We start from the raw sequence: 21,080 nt of genomic DNA on the forward strand, positions 1-21,080 counted from the left end.
GTTTGCTAAAGTCTGTCCTTACACTGTTGTTTAACTGTGATTTTTTTTTCATCACAAGCGACAGCACAGTATTGCAGCAGTACACATAATAGAGAGATGTGCCCGAATTGCTGACATGTATCTTAATAAGACAGCTACATACAGAAAGGTCCATAGTCTATGTCAAAAAAGTTCACTTTAATGGCTATCAAACATGACAACAAGGAGTCACAATAATAATTGCAAACCCATATAACAGATAACAAATCACCTAATATTTCTGTAAATACAGTCTGTTAAGCAGAAAACTGTGTAAATGTAAATATTTTATTAATAAGCAGACAATAAAGTGAGTGTGCACAGTAATATAAATATCAAACACATAGATATGCCTTTAATGTAGTCTTAACTAGCTCTTAACAATAAAGTAAACATGAAGATGCGGGAAACAAATGTTCCCATTTAATTTATCTCCTCTGCCACAGTGGTATTATTCAGCAGCAAATTGTGTCATAAGGTTATTGTTGATTTAATCAGCAATTAATTTTAAGCTTCTGTCTTAAACATAATAAAAGATTAAAATCATATTCCATTGCACTTAACTGAGATGAGATGCCGAAGTACACAGATGCAAGGTAGCGGAAAGAGGAGTTTATTTGTTCACCGCATTGCCAGAAGTCAGGCAGCTGGTTAATTGGCTCAGCATTCTCCTAAGCACTAAGTGCACTAATGATGTCAGTCTGCATCACTACAAAGGTACATGTGAGGGCTGACAAATCAGAATCACTTAACCAGTGCAATAAATGTGCAGTTTGGTAGTGCGTCTTTGTGGCAGCAGTGCAGCCATATTACAACTTAAAGAACAAGCACTGAACAGACATGGTACAAGGACAACAGTACCACATGCTGTGCAAAAGAACAATACACAGGATACTTTAGACAGTGTACATGATAAGTCTAGTGAACTTCAACTACTACAAAGCATATGGTTTGCTGTTACAATTAGAGAAGGGCATCGTTAGGATTTTATCAGTACCACTCACTCATTACTATACTCATTATTAACTAATACTACTATACTAAAGGTTATCAATATCGATCTTATCGATAACGATTATGTCCTTATGTCCTATTTCATTACAAATAATTGCTTTTTAAAAATTTTTTTTTTTTAAATAATTCAGGACAGGATTAGAATTAAATATTTTACAGTAATGTCTACAATGCAAAGTCACTACATAAACAGAAATATCAAACTGGAAACAAATCAAAAATGTTAATAAATCATATTCCTGACATCAAACTACTGATTGACATTTTGAAACAATGAAGAACGAGGAGCTCATCCCAAACAAAGAGAGAAGAAGAGGCTCAAGCATGTTAACTAGTTACAACAAAAAGGTTAAAAAGTATAGATAAATAGGGTGAACTATTTTAGAGATATGGATTCCTCTGAGTTCATGTCCTGCTCATAGATTATATGTTTAATTTTTTACATTATATAATTGCTTGTTAATGTTGCAAGGTCACCAATCACAGGACTATTCCAGGACAACAAAGGGTTCAGGGTTCTCTGCTCACCCACTCAGATCAGACCAAACATGTATGGTAGCAGCTGCTTCACTTGGCCAGCCGCATCACTATTCTGATACCTGTCAATAGACAGAGGGGGTCACATTGAATCTGTTACCACACTGCATTCAGTAAGAACGAATGACGGATATAAAGTACTGGGCCATTTTCGACCAGATTAAAAAATGACAACTAAATATGCCTTGGATCTGATAAAGATTATTTATTATTATATTTTGTATGCCCTCTTTTGATCTGATAAGCATCCAACACATTTGTTAGATCTCAAGAATACAAACAATGTGTTTTGGTAAGAAACACTGGATGTAAACAAAATGTTTGCAGGGCAGGGCACCTTTAATAGATGACATGTCTGGTACGGGTGCAACAGATTACAAAACTCACGGTAGGAACTTAGCAAAAAAAGAAACTACTCCAGCTCTGATGTTGCCGCCTCTCTCTGTCTCTAGTCACCACTCTGTAGTCTCGAACCAATTAGATAGTGTTGTGTCCTGCCCACAGCACATCTAATTGGTTACACGTCACAAGTAATAGTCTGTCTGCTGTACCACAGAGGCTCCATGAGCGAGCGGAGCTGTCTGTCGAGGGGAAAGCAGCAGATATTACTGAAGCTGCAATAAACATCACAATCTGATGATCTATTTCTATAATGACAATCTCTATGAGGATAAACATGCCCAGTGTCCCAGTTACGCTGCTGAAAATACCCAAAGTCACAGCCTACGGGATTTTACTCAATGGAGACGGAAGCTCTCCCCTAACTCAATCATTGTGCTTCAGAGCTAAACATAGCATGCATCTGTCTTTTCCATCTTTTCACTTCAACTCTGCAATTTACGAAAATTATTACTTAACAAGTGATATTCCAAACATAAAATGACTGAAAGATGTAGAGAACAAAGTATTATCAAATAAATAAATAAATCAAGGAGTGAATAAAAGAGAAATTTACTGATTACAGTCTATTATCCACAAGTGTATATACTGTATCTGTCATGCACTTACACTCTATAGATTTAAAACAAGTACTTTGCTCATAAATTGCCACAAGTAAAACCCAAAGACATATTGAAAGTGCAGAACTGGCTCTCCAGGTCACTAAGTGTGGAGACCTCTGGTCAACATTAGAGAGTAGCTACTCAATTAGGTACGCCAGAAAACCACAAGCTTTACAAAACAAGAGTCTAAGGTCCTGACATATGGCTCTCCTTTCAATTCAGGACTAAACACACACAAACACAGCAGATAAATCACACAAGATCAGATGACCTACCTGTCCTCCCTCGTTAGCTTGACCTTGCTACTAACAGCTACTCTTGTTCGACAGTTGCAAACATTGCACTGTGCTAACTATGCTACCACTCTCGGGAGTTGAAGCTACCACTTTGCACTGTCTTGCTCCTTAAACCTTTCCCTAAATTGTTAAATAACCGTACCTAGTAATGGAGGGTGTCACAATTTAAACCAAAACAGGAACAAATTTGTACAAACCCATGAGCTAATCCAACATGCCATGTATCTTATTACGCTGCAGCTGAGGATTGAGGAGATTTTTTTCCCCCATAGAGCACATTGAGAGAGAATCAATTTGTCAGTGAGCAACCAAGACGGGAGGGGGTGTCATGGAGCATGGCATGGGAGTGGGGGTGGAGTGTTGCACTTTGGGTATCAGGTGTCTCCTGCACTTTTCCAGGGAGATGGTAATGCCAGCGTGTGGGGCCTGCGTGCAAATTAAATGGAGAGACAGAAAAATGCATTATTGATCAGGGTGATGCCAACGTGTCTCGCTCACAGCACGGGATCGGGTTTAGGTACAGGGTAATTAATCCACAGGCCTGAATAAAAGCAGAGGAACTGATCTGCACTCCCCTTCCTCGTCTCTCTCTGCCTCTCTCTTTGTTCAAATGTCTACTTCGTTCAACACTGAGAAAAATAGGTCGCTAGCTTGTAGGCAAAAACGATGCAAGGCACCACTGGGACAGCTAGAGCACACAGAAATGCACACACACGCCGTTTCCTATGCATAAACATTCACTCACACACACACACATTCACTCACATATATATATATATATATATATAAAGAGAGAGAGAGAGAAATAGAAAGGGAGGTAAGAGACAGAGAGAGCACCTGGGCGTTTCTTTTCTGCCAAGCTGAGCAGAGCAGGTGTCCTTTTGATTCTCTCCGTATCATGTAAACTGTAATTACACACTGCAGCATTTTAATGCTGTCACCAAATGCATTTCAACAAAAAAAACTAATATTTTAAGAATTTTACAGTAAAATCATTTTACTTCACCCAGGTTTTCCCACAACATTTCTATTTTATATTTGCCACTGTCTAAAGTTGTTCTCTCAGAAGCCAACAAACAAGAGTTGTCAGATATATGTAAAGCTGCCATAATCAATATTTCTATATTACTGTGGTTAATTTCAATTCAGTTTCATTTATATAGATGATCTTATTTCAGGGCATTTGTCATATGGAGCAGACCTAGATCATACTCTCTATTATATAATTTACACAGGCTCAAACAATTCCCACCATGAACAATCACTTGGTGACAATGACAATGACTATAGCCGCTTCCACCTAAAGATCCAGCAATAAACGCGGAGAGAATGTCCGCCAATATGCCACATTCGCTCATTCAAACTGAACAAAATATTCTGGCAATATCCCGCAACCGTGTGTGCTTACACATAGCGATCCGGCAGTGGTGTAGAAAAAGACAGTTACGTGGAATACACATACCGGCATGCCGGCTGTGGCTTTTCACACAGACGTCGTTCCGGTTCTGTTACTACCAGCATTCCCGGCAGCGTACCTTTTACACAGCGCAGCGAGCCAGCATATTGGTGTAATAATTCCCAAATAAGGCAGTGTGAAGGCACCTTATGTGTATGTAAAAGGGATCGCCCAGGCTCAAATCCAGACAAAAAAAGTTAGCAACTAGTTGGTGAATGTAGTGGAGCAGTTATATCCAAAATATTGGATTATATTGGATTAGAATGGACTCCAAAAGTATGGTTGTAGGTACCTGCTGGACGTGTGAATATAAACTGATGGTGCAATGTTTAGTTATCTTAAAGCTAAACTCCCTCCCTGTCTGTGTTATACTTAGGCATGCAAACTGGTCAGGGGTAAAAAGGTGAGAAGGATACACAAGCAGAGAAAAGCACTGAGTCAGTGTAAGAGGGGTATTTATTTAAGTTTATGTTTTATAGATAATGCGCATTTGTCTACTGCAACAAGAGAAAGATACCAGCGCACAAGGGCATCACTTTGTGTTGACAAGTAGTGGGGACATAAGGGCTCAGATTAGGGGTGTGACGATATACTTAGCTCATGAGATGTGGCGGTGCACCATACTGGTGTCACAAGAACGAGATGTGATGATAATTTAACAGTATTTAAGAGAAATCAACAAAACAGTTTGGTGGTCTGGGTGTCCTGTGTCTGGGTGTCCTGTCTCTGTACCATTTTTTCTAATGTAATATCTTCCCTGCTGAATTAGCACACATGCAGGCATGATTTAGTCTTTCCTCCTATTTTGTCATGTTCACAGGGAGAGAACGGAAAATTTGAATTGAAATTTATAAAATTGCCAACATTACTGTATCTGACAGGACAGTTAACATTTAGCTAGCTTATTTCTGTCTTACATCAGGCTTGCTTTCCGACAGACAATTCGTTCGACAGTCTTTGATTCCACATGTTCAACACTCAGACTCCACAGAGTAGCAGACTAGAAAAAAAGCTACGCTGCCTCTGATTGGCTGTTGGGTTGAGGCATTAGGAGGTTAGGCAGAACCAGTTGTAAAGTTGCAAAGCTCATGCTAGAGGAGAGGACTCTGTAAATAAAACGGGTAGGCCTAAATGCTGTCTTAGCAACGACCCCCCCCCCCCCTGAAATATTTTCTCATCGGAGGATTTTGCATGCCTTTATGCTACATCCAAATTTTATGTTTTCAACACAAACTGTACACAGTCAGCATGCAAACATAAATAGAGAATACTGGAACTTGATCTAACAGATCAATTACCTGCAGATACTTTTCTGTTGTGAGCAAGGTTGTGTGGTCTCTCTTGTTGTTTGTTTGGTACGGTTGTCCCTTGAGGCTTGATATACAGGCACAAAGGTAAAGCAAGCCCCAAGGGACAACAGTACCAAACACAAAATAACAAGGAACTGACACCTTTAATTTAAATTTAAAAACACAGATTCCATCCAGCGGTGAAAAATCACATGGGTTCATGAGAGGTACAAACAAATACAACAATGCACTGCTGGTTTTAACCACAGAAGGGACCCATATTGTGGGGAATGCTATATGTGAGCTTAAGCGGCGGCACGACTCCACAGTAGCACACAATGATTTCGGTGCAGCATGTGCAACGAGTTTTGTTTTGAGAGTCGTAAAAGGCAACAGAGTGTTTAATTTCTTTACACTCCAAAAGCAAATTTGTACTGGAAAAAAAATTATGTGCAAAGCAGATTCCACTGGAGTCCAAGGTCTGTATTAAAAGGAAGAAAGTAAAGATTTATTTTACAGCCTAAATGGTAAAACAACCTTACTTCTCTATTACTGACACACATTTTTGGTGCATTTCTACACATTCTGTGACTGCCTATGGAGCTACTGACATTTAAATGTGAATGAAACCTCACCTGCTGTGCCCAAACATAGGATGAGCTATAGTCATGGCTGTACACAAGTTTTGTTTGTGATTTATTTGAATAAACAAATATTTGAATTAAATTTAGTTATGATTGATGATGCAACTATGGATGCATGAGTCTATAAGTCAAAGACAGTAGTCCTACTATGCTTTCCAAAGAATCAAAACTATTTTGATAGTAACCAGTAATAGCATTACCAAACAAACAAAATACTTAATTCAGTGACTATATACAGGTTTTATTCTGTTTTGTCATTTGTGAAATTGTAGAAAGTCTATTTATGCCAGCTGCCAAAGTTGGTCATTTAAATGCGGTATTTGACTGCAAGTTTAGTTTGAATAGATAAAAATAGATCAGCCAGTGTCACTGGGGAAGACATATAATCATTAAAATAATAGGTGGCGCATGAATAAAAGGTTTAACACTCTCCTCAACATCTGCCGTGATAATGGCTCACTTATGAAAATGGTAAAACATAATTATTCCTTCTTTATCTTCAAAACAATTGACTTGAGAAGCAGTTCTGAATAACTATCGTCACAGTGATTAGCCATTCCTATTATTTGGAACCAAAATGAGCTGAAACAAATAAACACAAAACCAAAAAAGGCCTCATTGCCTGAATTTCCACTAACCTAAATGATAGCACTGAGTGATGTCTGTCAAATGTGATTTTCAATATTGCAAATGAAACATTGTGGTTATAGGCCTTGTAAATGCATCGCTGCTTCATAACTGAACACAAAGGTGATGCCTTGATAGGACAAATATGAAAAAAAAGACAACACACACACACAAATAATAAAATAAAATAATTTGCAAGTCATTTTTTTTCCTATCTAGATGCTGATATGTAGAAGGGCATCTTGATACACTTATGGGTTATAACATGCACTAGAGAATTTCCATTAGGTAGTTCGCTCCTCATCCACCCATAACTACAATATGTGTGGGCTGCTGCTCTGTATCTCCGTCTCTGAATGCACAGCACCCACATCTAGCATCCCTGCAAAGCACGTTCTTGTATTTTAAGTCTCTAGTGTCTTCACAAAGGCCGACACGTTCTTGTGTATTACAGTCATAGTCATGCAAAAAACTTCTTTGTTGATGCAATATGCCCTATTAACATAATCTCTCCCAAGCCTGCACTCTCTTTAACACAACAACACACAAAAATCACACTGAACCATCACACTGAACCATCCACCTCAGATGCCACTTATATTTTTTGCACTGATCCATCCATCTTTCAGTGTGTCACCCAATTAAAGCTTTTTGGCCATGATGAAATGAACCAATTAAGCAGTGTACTTCTGCTTGGGCAGAGATGCATCTCTTAATGGGTGAGGCTCACTCACAAGAATGCCATGTCCGTATCGCCTCTCCACCTCATTATCATGCAGCTATTAACCATCACTCATACCAAGTTGGGCTCACACTTACACCCAGCAAACGGGCATTCATCCATGTGCTTTGGTGAATCATTATGCATTAACACTTGAGTAACTGGAACACAACAGGAAACAATCCTCTGCTTTTTACAGATAGTGCCTCTATAACATTAGATAGCAGTAGTTAGACGGTATTTAGATGGTATGGGTTCAGAGCACAAAAGACCATACTTAACACAGGGAAAAGCAAAGAAATAATATGAAAGTTAACACTGAATCTGGTGATTCTACAGTGTGTAATATGTGTTTGTATGCCTATTATACATTATAAGAAATTTAGATTTAAAGTCTTCCATTTAACAACACACATTTACCAACACTCAGAGTCAGTTGTGGTTTTTAGTCTTGCAGATATCTTCCTGATATAAGATTCAGTAAAATCATGAGGACTTTTCATGAGTATCACGCATTATAAGACTCCAAGGGTATTAATGCTATTTAGGCAGAATAGTAACAACACATCAGGGGTTGATTTTGTTTTACCTGACAGGATGACAGAGAGTCTGTATTAAGACATTATTAACCCTGCCTCACATAATGATTGCTGTGACAGAAGCATGCTGTGATTGTGATTTTACTCCAAATCGGTATTTTGTCTAAAACTTTGAAATCATATTATTAAGTTAGCATCAAGGAAGCCTGAGGAGTGATATCATCTCATAATGTAAAGGAATACTGGGGGAAACATGAGACAAATAATTGAATAGGAGACTAGTAATGCAAAGTTCTTACAGTGTATTCACCATAACATAATGAGAGGGACTGAAAGTTAATGGGTAAGAAAATTTGTGCTGCACATCAGATAGCCAATAATTTGGCATTAAGATAATGTCACTTCAGTTTCAGCTCAGTCAGCTTTGCCCAAGTCAGCTGCTATGCATGAAGGGAAAATGCCTTCTGTCGTAAGCTGAAACTCATCTCTCATTTTGGGGGATTTAGTGACAGAGAGGGGCACATCATGTCCTCATCCTCGCATTTGCCCTTGATTCGCACTGCCTTATCTTTCCAACTCGGCTACTATATTTTGAAAAATCAACCTTTTCTTTCCTGTTGGATTAAAAAAATAAGCATAATTTTTAAGCAGTTTCTGACGTATGTATAAATGTGTCTTTACATCTATTGTCAAACAACTTGTAACGGTTTTATATTTACACTTCATACAATGTCCTATTTGTGATATAGGAATTTCAAGTTGTTGTATTTAGAACACTTATGTATAAGTGTTTAAGCATATTAAATGTAAAATTTAAAAAAATAATCACCAGGAACACTCCAAGCAACTGTTAATAGCAACACCAGTTTATGACACATTAGAAAATGAAGCCAAGATAGCAGCGCCTAGTGCAAATTTCCTTCCCATCTCCATTTAGTCACATTTCTTAAATATTTAAAGATTGTGCATTCTTAAACTCATACTGCAACTGTTGATATTTGCTTACTCATTGCTATAATATCCATAATTTGAACAGCATGCATGATTGTCCTATAAATATTTTATTAGAGGGGGTTGAATCAAGGCCTCACGATTCAGAATGCACTGCAAACGTTTTTGTTTATTTCCAGATGAAAAATAAAAAATATTTTTTTGTTTATGTGCAAATCAGAATACTGACTATGACTAATAATGGCAAAGTATGACAGTACCTATCATAGTATTCTAGTGCAGTATAATGCAGCACACTAATGAAATTCGGAAAATATTCTCATCTATATTACTCATCTCTTTTTTTTCCTGTGACAATAATTAATGGTTGTGCGTATTTATTGAATGCCATTTAAATCAATATTAAATAAATAAATAAACATGCCTATGAAATAAATAAATATAACTATGAAATACATCCTGAAATAAAAAATGGGGCAAAAAAATGTATAAATAAATGTAAATATAAATATATAAATGAGTAAATTTTTCTTCTGTCATTCACTTAGCATTTTAGTAACTGAGAAATTTAATCTATTAGGACTTCAATTTTAGAGAGCATTCTTACTTTACAGCATTTTCTTGCACAGTACTGTCTTCAGATATTATTTTAAATAGCATTCCATAGTTGTTAGCACTCGTTTAGAGATTTCCTGAAACCACTGATATACTGTGGCTGCATAATAACAAATAACAATTCCACCGTAAATTTTGGACAAACACATTACAACATTCACTCAACATTTTGAATTCCCATCAACTTGCAGGTCTAAGTGATTAACATTTCTGCATCACAAACTGTGATGGAATGAAAAGAAAAAAAATCTGACAACTGCTTTGTCTCTTTATGGTGTTGAAAATAGCCTTCTCTCTTTCTTTCTGTGTAATCGAAGCCTGCATGGCTAAGATTAGCTGACCCCCCTCCTAGCTCCTCGAATTTGACCCTCTGGATGTAGCTCCAGGGGGTCATAGCTACTGTAGCCTCTGACAATGTGGAAAGAAGACATGAAGGGAGTACCTTCTGAGCACCTGAGAAGAGTCTGCCTCTCCACTCCCCTTTCATTGATTCCTCACCATAAAAAAAACAGTGTCTCAAAAGCACGGTGTGGATGCTGAAATAAAGCTTAAAACTTACATTCAACTCACTCTTTCAGCAGTTGAATAAAATCCTGCAAATTTAAAAAAAAACATTTTGTTCCCCTGAGATAAATCCTCCTCCTCATTTATGATTAAAATGTATGGTTTTCATGTAGTTCTCAGCTTACATTTGTTCACTGTAACAAAAACACCCCCACAGCTTCCCCCGTTTACTCCTTCTTCATATCTAGCCCCATTTTCTCTCTACAGGCCACACACCGCTCTGAGGACTCTTTTGTAAAGACGTCTTTCCTTTTTTCTCCTCACAAACTAAACTGCCACATGCCTTTTAGCTCTCATTTCATTTTCCCACCAGATGGCAGGTTGGTGGCAGACACTTTACATGGTGTACATGGCGACGTGCTCATCAATCCATCAGGCTCATTTCAGTGTTAATGGGAAAAGTATCACTCAATTTGTCTCTGATGAAGATGTACTTAAAATGCTGACATTGTGTTCTCATTATATCAACCAAGAGCCGTGGGCTTAGGTCACAAAATGATGTGTCTTGAAAATAATACAGGAAATTTGGTCTTGTTTTTTTGGCAATCAATCATTTTGGAGAGTATGGCATATTTTTCAAATTGAGGTACAAAAGTCATAAACCAGGACCTGTAGAAATTAAAAGAGATATAGTGCTCTTCCTGAAGTTTTTGAAATCAAGTTTTTTTTTTTCCTTTTCTTATCTGAGCTGAGGGTTTAAGGATAGAGGGCTTTGTATGTTGTATATATTGTAAAGCCCTGCTTATATATTATGTTTCAGCTTTGTAGAAAATCAAGACTGAATGTAAATCAAAACATCGAGTGGAAATTAGGCTGTGTTAATTTTTCCCTCACATATTCTAACCAGACAGTAGATTTTCAGTCCCTGTTAATGTCAAAGGATCCGAGACAGTAACTTGACCTTTCTATGATTACACTGACTCTGTCTCAGTGGAAAGATTTCTAATAAGGAAACTGACGTGTTTAAAGGAATAAAAAATACATTACAAATTAAATCAACAATAGAAACAGACATATTCTCATAGTTTTCCAGGCTTCAACTATATGTGCGAGGCCTTGTTTAAAAAAAAAATCAGTGTGTAAGGGTCATGGCAAACTATACATACAATAATCTCAATATTGTTTTCACTTTCAAACACATGCCTGATATTCAAATGTGAGCACAAAGAGAAAGTAATCACAGAACACATCGGAAGGAATATAATATTGTCAAATGTCTTATTACTATCTCAACCAGGACAGGCGTTTGACAAAGATGGCTTTGTTGGACCTCTGACCTCAACAAGAATTGCATGGAAAGGGGACTGGGAGACATATTGCAAAATGTCATTTCCACATTCATGACATATGCAGTAATACGGCTTTGAATGAATATAACACATTGACTATTCATACATTGAAAATGGAAACCGTAGTGCCACATACAGCTCTTGAATGAATGAAGAAAATGTATGATGTTTGTCCAAGGCATTTCACAACACTTCAATCATAATACCAACATAGGGTAATTAAAATGTCTTCCTTCCCTCCAACACACAAATGTACGCATTTGACGAGTTGGAGCACCTAGTCTCTCAGAAGCAGCACACCTGGAACCGGTCGTAATTTAGTCTTTTGCTCAAGGGCATTTCACATGAGATGGCTATATCTTGGATCAATCCTGTGACATTCCAATCAGGAGATGGTTCTGCTAAGCAACCAGCCATACATACCTGCTGCCCCTGTGTGATTAATCAAAAATATTTGACACATACAGGTTATTCAATTATCTCTCACGCCAGTGAGCAGGCAAAGTTTCCAAGACCCCTTGGGCAAAGAAGTTCTTGCTTCAAGGATTCAAAAGCAACCAGACGTACAGTTAAATAGGGCAGCACAACAGCTGGCTTCTCTCAGCAGAGATTTGAATGAATATTTGATGATGGTATAGTATCTGGCATAAAACACACATACTTTGGCAGTATTGCATGGTTTTGCCATCACAATAGCTATTGTGTGAGGCGAACACACATAGGCCGTATCTTGGTAGAGCTGGTGTGGCTTGTAAACGCCTCTGAATGGGGAGCAGGACGTCTGCTGCTAAAGCATACGCCAGTGCATCTGGGCTCTAACATCTGGAAACGATTCTGTTGAAATTGGGCAACAAACGTTTCACCTGAATTAACAAGTGATGCATTTAGAGGTCAGAAAAGCATAAGGTGGCAACTGTGTTCTGCGTGTTGGCTGGAAAATGGTTTCAGAGCTCTAAGACCAGTGCAAAACAAACGTAGTATATGGTCTATGATGGATGTTTCCATTTAAAGATCTTACAGCCCCAGCCAGTGCACATTTGTGTCACATGGCTGACCTCAACCCCTAATATCCACCTATTGAGTAACGTACAGGACCTCTACATTTATTTTAGTAAGATCCGTAGGTTTCTTTAATTAAGTCCGATGGGTGGTGTGTTACATTACTGGCAATTATCTGGATAAAGAAATGGTTTAAAATAACCTACTTCACATCATCATATTTGATTGTCTTCTTCTACTATCGAACTACCATGTATCTCAATGTGTGTAAAATTAACCTTATAGAGTTTGAGTTTGATTATGGGACAGTCATGTATCTATTCCTGTAGTACTTTGGATAAACGTGTATACCTAATGCTTGCTGCTAATGGCCTTTAAAGTGTTTTGCAGTCAAGGTGAAACAGCCATAAAAAGATGTAGATGATACTTGAAGCACAATGTGAACACTTTTCATTGGATGCCATTAATCGTGACTGAGGAAATACCATTTCTTCTCCATCATTAATTTGTTTGGAAAATTGAAATGTGTTTGGTTCCCAGCCATCTGAATGAACAATAATCAGTCAGCACATTGATTATGATGGACCACTTTGTTTTGTGTTGCATTACAATTGTTGCTACAGTAAAATTTATTTGAATCATGTCATCAATATACAAGGTGTCTGACTTTATGCTCATTTCCTCCCAAATTTGTGAAATAAATAAATAAACAAACAAATAAATATGGATCTTATTAAAGTGACAAAAGTGTGAATACACAGTTTCTTGAAGCCAAGTAACATGTTGACACGATGAGCATCAGTCTTGCATCAAAACGTTCACCTTTCCTGTGTTTATCGGTAAAAAGGAGATGGGCCAGTGCATGTCATCTGTCCATTGCAGTGAAAGATTCACAACATTTTGACAGAAGCAGAAGAAGGAGAAAGAAGAATGAAAATCAGTTTTTCCCCACTAATCTTGCCTCATCTTTATGTCTTGAGGCTTTCCTGAGTTCAAATATTTACTCTACCATGGCTTTCTAAACAGCAACGCAAGATGTAGCAAGAATAGTTAGAATAGTAAAACAAATGTTCAGGCAGCATCAGCAGATTAAGTAATTAGTTGTTTAACTGAACTCTGCTCCTTGTTTGTTTTTAAATGAATACAAAATTTATATGGTGACTACTGTTTGTTAATGCTCACATAATGTAGTATGTTATAATTCTGATGTAAGAGCCAAGGTATCTTTAGGAATTCATGCTCTCTTATAATGACAAATGTAAACGACTGAACTGCCTCAATTGCCATTTAATAGTTTGTAATCAGACATGTCAAACCGCAGCTCTATCATCTGCAACAGTGAGGAAGTGTTTCACCTGTTGTATTTCTCTCTCATTTCTCATGTAAATATACATAATGATTACAAATTAATAGTGACACAATACCTCCCAGTTAATTGGATGTAGAAGGGGAAGCCATTACGGCCTCTTTTTTTCTTGCTCCTTTTTTAAAGGGGATTCACTGTGAGGAATGGGCACTAAGGCTGGGTGCCAAAGTCGTCATGTATACTATATACACAATTTCCTGATTATTTGAAAAAGAGGTAGATGACTGGTGACTGGTGGTAATGCTGTTGTTTCAAACACTAGGATGCCAAAAGAGTTGTTATGGATGTGCTCACTGCTTGTTTTTCTTTGAGGTGAGGTCACAAGCCCAGATTGTTCCAGACCTCCTGTGTGGCACTGCATGGGGTGCCGTTTGCAGAGTGCTAGAAGAAAAAAAAACAAAACAAAACAAAACCCTGTGCTGAAACTGTGCTTCCTTAAACAATATACTCCAAACTAGTTTTAACTCAATTACTGTTCTCCAGATTCATAATTATCGGAGTGACTTTAGAAATATCAGACAAATGATTAAAGTGATTTTCCTTTTAACAAATACAAAAAATTTAATCCTGCATTATTGTTGATATCTATTCCCCACCTGGTGCTCGTGTATGGATTTTAATGGATCATGCACTACTATCTTATATAATCACTGGTCAAAGAATTTTCAAAACGAAACAAAATGTAATTTTAAGTATCTCAAATTCAGAGCTAAAATCTAAAATGCTCAAAGGGGGACATTTTAGAATCAGCTACTGAATAATAGTGGCTCAGAGAATAGTCCAAACACCAATTAATGCAGATGTTTCTGTAATGCTGTTGAACCTTCTTCAACAGGAAATTATCTACATCGTTGTTCAAATAATACTTTTGGAAGTACGCACTCCCTTTATTAAGTGCAGAGTAGCACAACTGATCTGTGAAATGAGCCTTTCATCTAACAGTTATTATTAATGTAAATGGATAATTGACAGAGCCATGTAAGCAGATTTTCTTTAGGGTACTATGGATTGGAAGAAAAAGGCTGAAAGACATTGTACATATTTATTTTAAACTTTTTTGACTAGTAGTACATATATACATCTTCTTATTGTGACTTCAACACAGTAAACATGTGAAGACAGAATCTTTTAATCTACACAACAGCCTGAATCATTTCCTCAAATGACCATCATGTTTTGTGATGTATCCCTTTCAATGTATTTGGATTTCAAATCAGACCTCAGTTATATGGACACACAGCTGCTAGAAAGAAATGAAAAAAATCAAAGGGATCCATCACTGACCCCAATTTTCCAGGGCTACTTTATAATTCAGTTTGATCTGAATACATTTTTCTTGCCTTCCACAGCAAACCCCACTGATTTGCCACAGAATCGCAGACAGTACTAATGAGAAGTGTAAGACTGAAACTCCTTCAAAGTTCTTACCACACAATATAAAGGATCAGTTTTGCAGGCTATTTCTTCATGCTAATTTGCCTTCAAATGTATGATGTACACAGAGAGAAAAGTAATTTTGCCTTAAATTTTTTGGCATCTGAAGTTTAATAAAGGTCTGTTGAAATTCTTCATAAATCCTTTATGAGCAAATATGCCATGCAGAGGTTAGCAACTGGGGTTGTGCATTATTTGGCTAAGCTCCCGATGTATGGACGGACTGTTTCACCTTTTGTTATTTACTGTATGAATTAACTCATGAATCATTCACAAAGCATCAATGAAGGAGCAAGATCAACGCATAAATAAATAATATCACTATGCCAGGCCGTTGGGTATGGGGATATAGCAAATTATGATTTTTATTTTTATTTTTTTTGGTCTTCTTTTTCACAAAATCATGAAACTGCCGGACCATGCCTCCTTCAATCCTTGAGACAGACAGACACACAAATTGGTGCATGCTGTTTCTCTCTCTCTGTCTCGATGCATTTTGCCAAGAGTGAGTTGGATGCTAAAGGTGTGCAGAAATGATCATTACTATCTAGCGAGTTCTGCCTGCAATACCATGGCAACGGAAGGCAAATGTGACCATGAGATGTGTTCTAGTAGCTGGCAAACTCTAAAGCACAGCCCTTCAAGGACTTGGAGTAAACAGACACATTTGCCCAATCGAGTGAATCTGATAGGTGTTCCATGTTCCGGGTTTATAACTCATTTCAATGCACTTCAACATTTTTCCCCTCTTTTTGGCAACTCAATGTCATTCTATGATTCCTAGTTTAGGTGACATACTTTTTTGGAGAGTAATCTGAGCTAAAGAACTTTCTCTGATATTAAGACACTACAAGACTCATTTTTATGTAATCATGACAGCCTACAAATGTTTAACACTGTGGCCTAGAGGGGTGAATATCTATATTTACTGACTTATTAACAAAGGTTACTGTAATACATATGCATTAAAGGCAACCCAGTAGGGGATCGTTATAACCAACCCAGTAACTTATCGTTAAGTGGTTCTATTTTTTTAAAAAAAGAGCATTACAAGAAATCTAGCAACTTTTTTGGCAGCCAAAGGGTGCATACAGACATGCAGCTACAAAGAGACAAAAAGCAGTGGGATATCAGTTATTTTTGATGGAAACCAGCTACACAAGGAGGTACTAGCATCGGAGGTACAAAAATGCAAAGTGGCAACAAGCTGCGCAAAAACTGGCACAGAAAAGTGTAGCTTTATGCAAATGCCCTACAGCGTGTGGAAACGAAACAATACTACTTGTGTTGACTCCCACAGAGAAAACAAAAAGAACATAATACAGCTACCGAATTGCCTAGTCAAAGCTCAATATGGAACTTACAAAATCGATGTTAATATGTTCAAAATCTTGACAGATGTTTGGACTTTTGCAAATACTTTAATAGTCAATATTAACAAAGCATGCCCCAGAATGTATGTAAATTGACCTTCTATGTGTGCTTTTAAAAACACATCCATCACATTATTGTATTTTACTTACTTTTAAGTTACACTCATGTTTGTAGGAATATAAACCCATAACTCAGACTTTGTCCAAAAGCATGTTATAACCTCACATTAAAGTGTCAACATAATATAAATAAATTATCGCAACACAGGTGAAGTCAACCTTCATGTGACTCAAAATGATGTACCGCTTATATTCAGTGATTACAGTTTTTCAACTAATGACTAGATAATGTATTTCAATGCTATTGGAAGAATTTTCCATCCATCAGATTTTAATGGGATTTTGCCAAAACCATGTAGCTTGTCATCCATGTATGAATTGCGTGATGAGTTGTTTTGACGTGTACCTGCATACTGCATGACAGAAATGTCATGCAAGGACCTTAAGGGGAACTAGATGACATGACTGTGAGTGAACACCAATTAGTTTTTTTTGCATATCAGAATAGAGAAAGAATTTAATACTTAAATCAAATCAGTAAAATGAATTGTAATTGCGCTGGCTTTTAATTTTCTAAATATCTCCTTCAGTGTTAATGTGTCTTCTGAGCAACCTCTGAAAAATGTTAAGCTTTCTTATCATGTTGATAATATAAGATAATTTATATCATCTAGTTTATATCTCAAAATGTGATTAATTCCACTTAATGACTTTTCAAAGAGGTGAAGTGAACTTGGATGTCCTCCCACAGGTAGAGGCCTCTGCTAACTCCCTATTGCCTCCTAAATCATTTCTGCTGAAGGGCAGCAAGGTTAAGCAGGTTCAACAGAGCAAATAAATAATGAATTCAATAGGGGTAATTAAGAAAGCACATCAGACGAGCACCATATGACCTCACGGCCCCACACAATGCCCCAGACTTAAAACCCCCACGCAAAGCTTTTTTATTCTTTAAACTACAGCTTCATGACTCCTATTAAGACTCTAATTTTAGGTCACTTTCAAAGGTTATAAAATCTACAATCCATATTCATCCTAATTATTTAACACTGGGGAGAGACAAACTGCAGTTGTTTATCACCATTAGTCTTTCTTGTAAAATGAACATTGTAATTTGCTAATGCTGACACTGGGAGGTGAACACTTGTCACCGCTGTACAACCATGTCAAGAAAAGGCTTAATAGTTATCCCATGAGTCTCATCGTATTTATTCAGTTGATGAAGCCCGCTATAAGCAACATATTTAGAGTGTATCAAAAAGAAAGATAATCCCTAAATAACAATGCCAACAGCATAATGACTGATGCAAATGACTAAATCCATTTCATCAAGGCTGTGTCAGCTTTACTCAGCTAATTGATCCCTGAGCTTCTACAAACCTTTATGCTGGAGTGTTCTCTTTTTAAATGAAGTAATATAATTTACAGTATACAATCTGCAATAATCACAAAGGCGGTTGTGCAGATCATTTTCAAACATCACCTATTGATTTTGCCTAATGAGTTATAAATTAGATTTGTATGAATCGATACAACCTATGATAATATAAAAATTGAATGATATTCAAAGTTATGGGGTTACAGTCACTCAACCGTTACATTATATACTATATTTCACTAAAACATTATACACACTATACTTGGTATGCAGAGTATTTATACCAATGTGTCACTTCCGCAAAACCATAGCCCAACAAGACAAAGGGTTTAGAAGGCTCAATAGTATAACTTATTCAATTTTTTATACCAGTGTGAAAATGTAAAGCACCAAAATTGCACTAAGGCACTGAATATTTTCCATTACAGCAGCAAAATGCTTTTCATTTGGTGGGCAGACAGCAGTACATTAACACACTTCATGTGGCTCTACATCCCACTATGCCTCAACTCAAAAAGTCCCACCATACAATGTCACTGCTGACTTCTGGCTTACAGCTGATGGAGTATGGTTTCAGCAGAGTTACAGTCCTTTGTTGCTAATTCCAACTGTAAATGACTAAATTATAATTTCATCTTGTTAACTGCACTGGTTGCCCTTAATCTCCAGAAGGCAATCTGCCTATTTACAACTGCTGTATACATGCTGCTCCAGATGCACCAAGGAGCTCCAACTCATTATAAGATCACACGGCACTTTTGATGTTACATGCATATGTGTGCATGTGAAAGATTAAGACTAAGAGGAACAGAAAGAAACGAGAAAATTAGAGAAAGAGATCAGGAAATAGAAGCAGAGAAAAGTATTTTCTCATTGCCTCAGAACAGGGATGAACTTAACACCCACCAAATGCGGGTGGATATTCGGTTTGGTGGCAAATGTTTGCAGCATTATCCCGCAACCATGTGTGCTTTCACATCCGTGCGGTCCGGCTTTACCGGAGCCAGCTGCGTGTAAAAAGACTGTTAGGTGTAACACAACACAGGCATGCCAGCTGTGTTTTTTTTCCACAAAGGGATCGTTCCATCTCTCTGTCGCATCTCAGTCACCAACTTTCCCGTCTCAGAGGCTGACAAAATTGGCTTTGTACCTTTCCTACAGTACAGCGAGCAGACATATTGGCGCAATACCCCTGTGAAATAAGGCAGCGTGAAAGCTGCTATTGTTAGGAGCTAATTGCAAAAGTTGTAGTTGGAGTGTTTTTAGCTTTTAGCTGGCTAGCCACCAGCATAATGGGGTGACATTTTACGTTACCATTAAACCAACAAAACGAAAAAAACGAAGCAGAGGAAGAGGAGGCTGAAGCAGAACATAAAACAAAATTATGTTGGTGGTCCAGTCTAGTATCTGATACACTGTCAGATCTTCTAATGGTCCTGCTGTCCTTCCCAGAGATCAAGGAGATGAAAAATGTTGATCCCACAAAAGCTATGATGCTGTGGCACCAGGACTCTGTCAGAACCAGGAGGCCAGAAGAGGGTGATAGGTAGAAAGTGAGCAGTCTTATGAGGAGGTTTCAGTTGAATGATAAATCATGAGAGAACATATTTCAGAGAACATATTTCATGTCTAATACAGACATATCATTAATGACAGCAACCCCATGGGTCTCTCCAGTGCTTTTGAGTATGGTAGATGTCAAAGGCAAGAGAAAAAAATACTTAAGTTGCACTTAAACAACACTGTTCATGTGATTTCTTTATACCAAAGACTGAGCCTGATTCTTGTTTTATATAATAAATCCCTGCAAGGGTAAGGTTCTTGGCCAGTGCCCATATCAAACAGCAGAAATTCATACAGAAAATTTAGTGGAGAGCTGTTTGCTGACATTTAGAACAAATATTGATTTTATGTATTTATTATAAAAATCTCACCTAGATACACGTTAAGTCACTTTCAATAGGAATGCAGTGTGAAATGTAACTTAAAGCTCAAGCTTGAGGACTATGAAATTGATTTCTATTTGCATTACAGTGTACTGTATGTACAGTATATACTCAATAACATGAACAGACAAGGTTTAGTTTTCTAAATGCTGCATGGAATTATGTGTGGCCTCTAGTGATTGCTGGTTTTCACCATGGAACAGAAAGAAATTTCTCTCCGCAAGTACTGATTTGTCATCATGAGTGTGCATGCTAAAGTGTGTGAAAGTAATTGTGGGTCTTCTTAAGTATACTGTCTATAACATGCCTCCTGGGGGGGGGGGCAGGTACCCATGAAGGTGAGCTGTGACTGGTGTATGACTCAATACCTTGGGGTTTGTGACAGCTGAACTGACAAAGAAAGACAAAAACAAACTTAAAACAGGTGCTGATGCCACATTGCTTTTTTGAAGGTGATGTACAGAATAGTTCTTCCTGACCATGTTAAGAGGATTGTGGAAGTTGTGTGAAAAGCCACAGCTAAGGTGTTAAAACCTTTTTATTTTTTACCATATTAAATTATTTAAATAAACCAAAATAAAGATGAGGCCCTATTCTAAACTGCTTTAAGACTTTAAGAGTGAAGTCTAACTGAACTGACTTACCTAAATGTGACTCTGAATTTTGAGCACACACAATGTGTATGTTTTATTCAGACTCATTAATTGTAAAAGCTCATTATTGTTTGCACTTATTTTAGTCTTTCAAATCACTAGAATCCCTATTATCATTATAATATTGTAAATTACTAAAGGCTTAGTAATAAACAGTAGTTGAATGTAAGTAAGTGAGTAAAATAAAGAAAAAAGAATTATCCCCACACTCTGTTTACAGTATGTTATTTAGTCAATGGAAAAAGTTCAGGACCTTTATATTGCATCATAACACTGCCTTAATATATTCTACTCATTGCTGGAATGTGGC

The 21,080-nt window shown here is 37.3% G+C and overlaps 1 protein-coding gene across 7 annotated transcripts in view; it reads right to left on the minus strand.

The window, feature by feature from the left end:
• The window catches only part of lingo2 (leucine rich repeat and Ig domain containing 2), a 237,541-nt gene that overhangs the window by 111,745 nt on the left and 104,716 nt on the right, over positions 1-21,080 (minus strand). Inside the window, exon 6 of one of the 7 annotated variants that reach the window (XR_005442042.1) lies at positions 1,818-3,292. The exons of the other annotated variants lie outside the window; for them this stretch is intronic. The gene's annotated coding sequence lies outside the window, so the exon portion shown is untranslated. Of the gene's footprint in view, positions 1-1,817; positions 3,293-21,080 lie in introns of those variants that run through there. 7 annotated transcript variants of the gene reach the window in all.

The sequence above is a fragment of the Micropterus salmoides genome, unplaced genomic scaffold, assembly GCF_014851395.1.
Source record: "Micropterus salmoides isolate LMB-PRFRI ecotype aquatic unplaced genomic scaffold, ASM1485139v1 Ms_hic_scaffold_5, whole genome shotgun sequence".
NCBI classification, from domain to species: domain Eukaryota; kingdom Metazoa; phylum Chordata; class Actinopteri; order Centrarchiformes; family Centrarchidae; genus Micropterus; species Micropterus salmoides.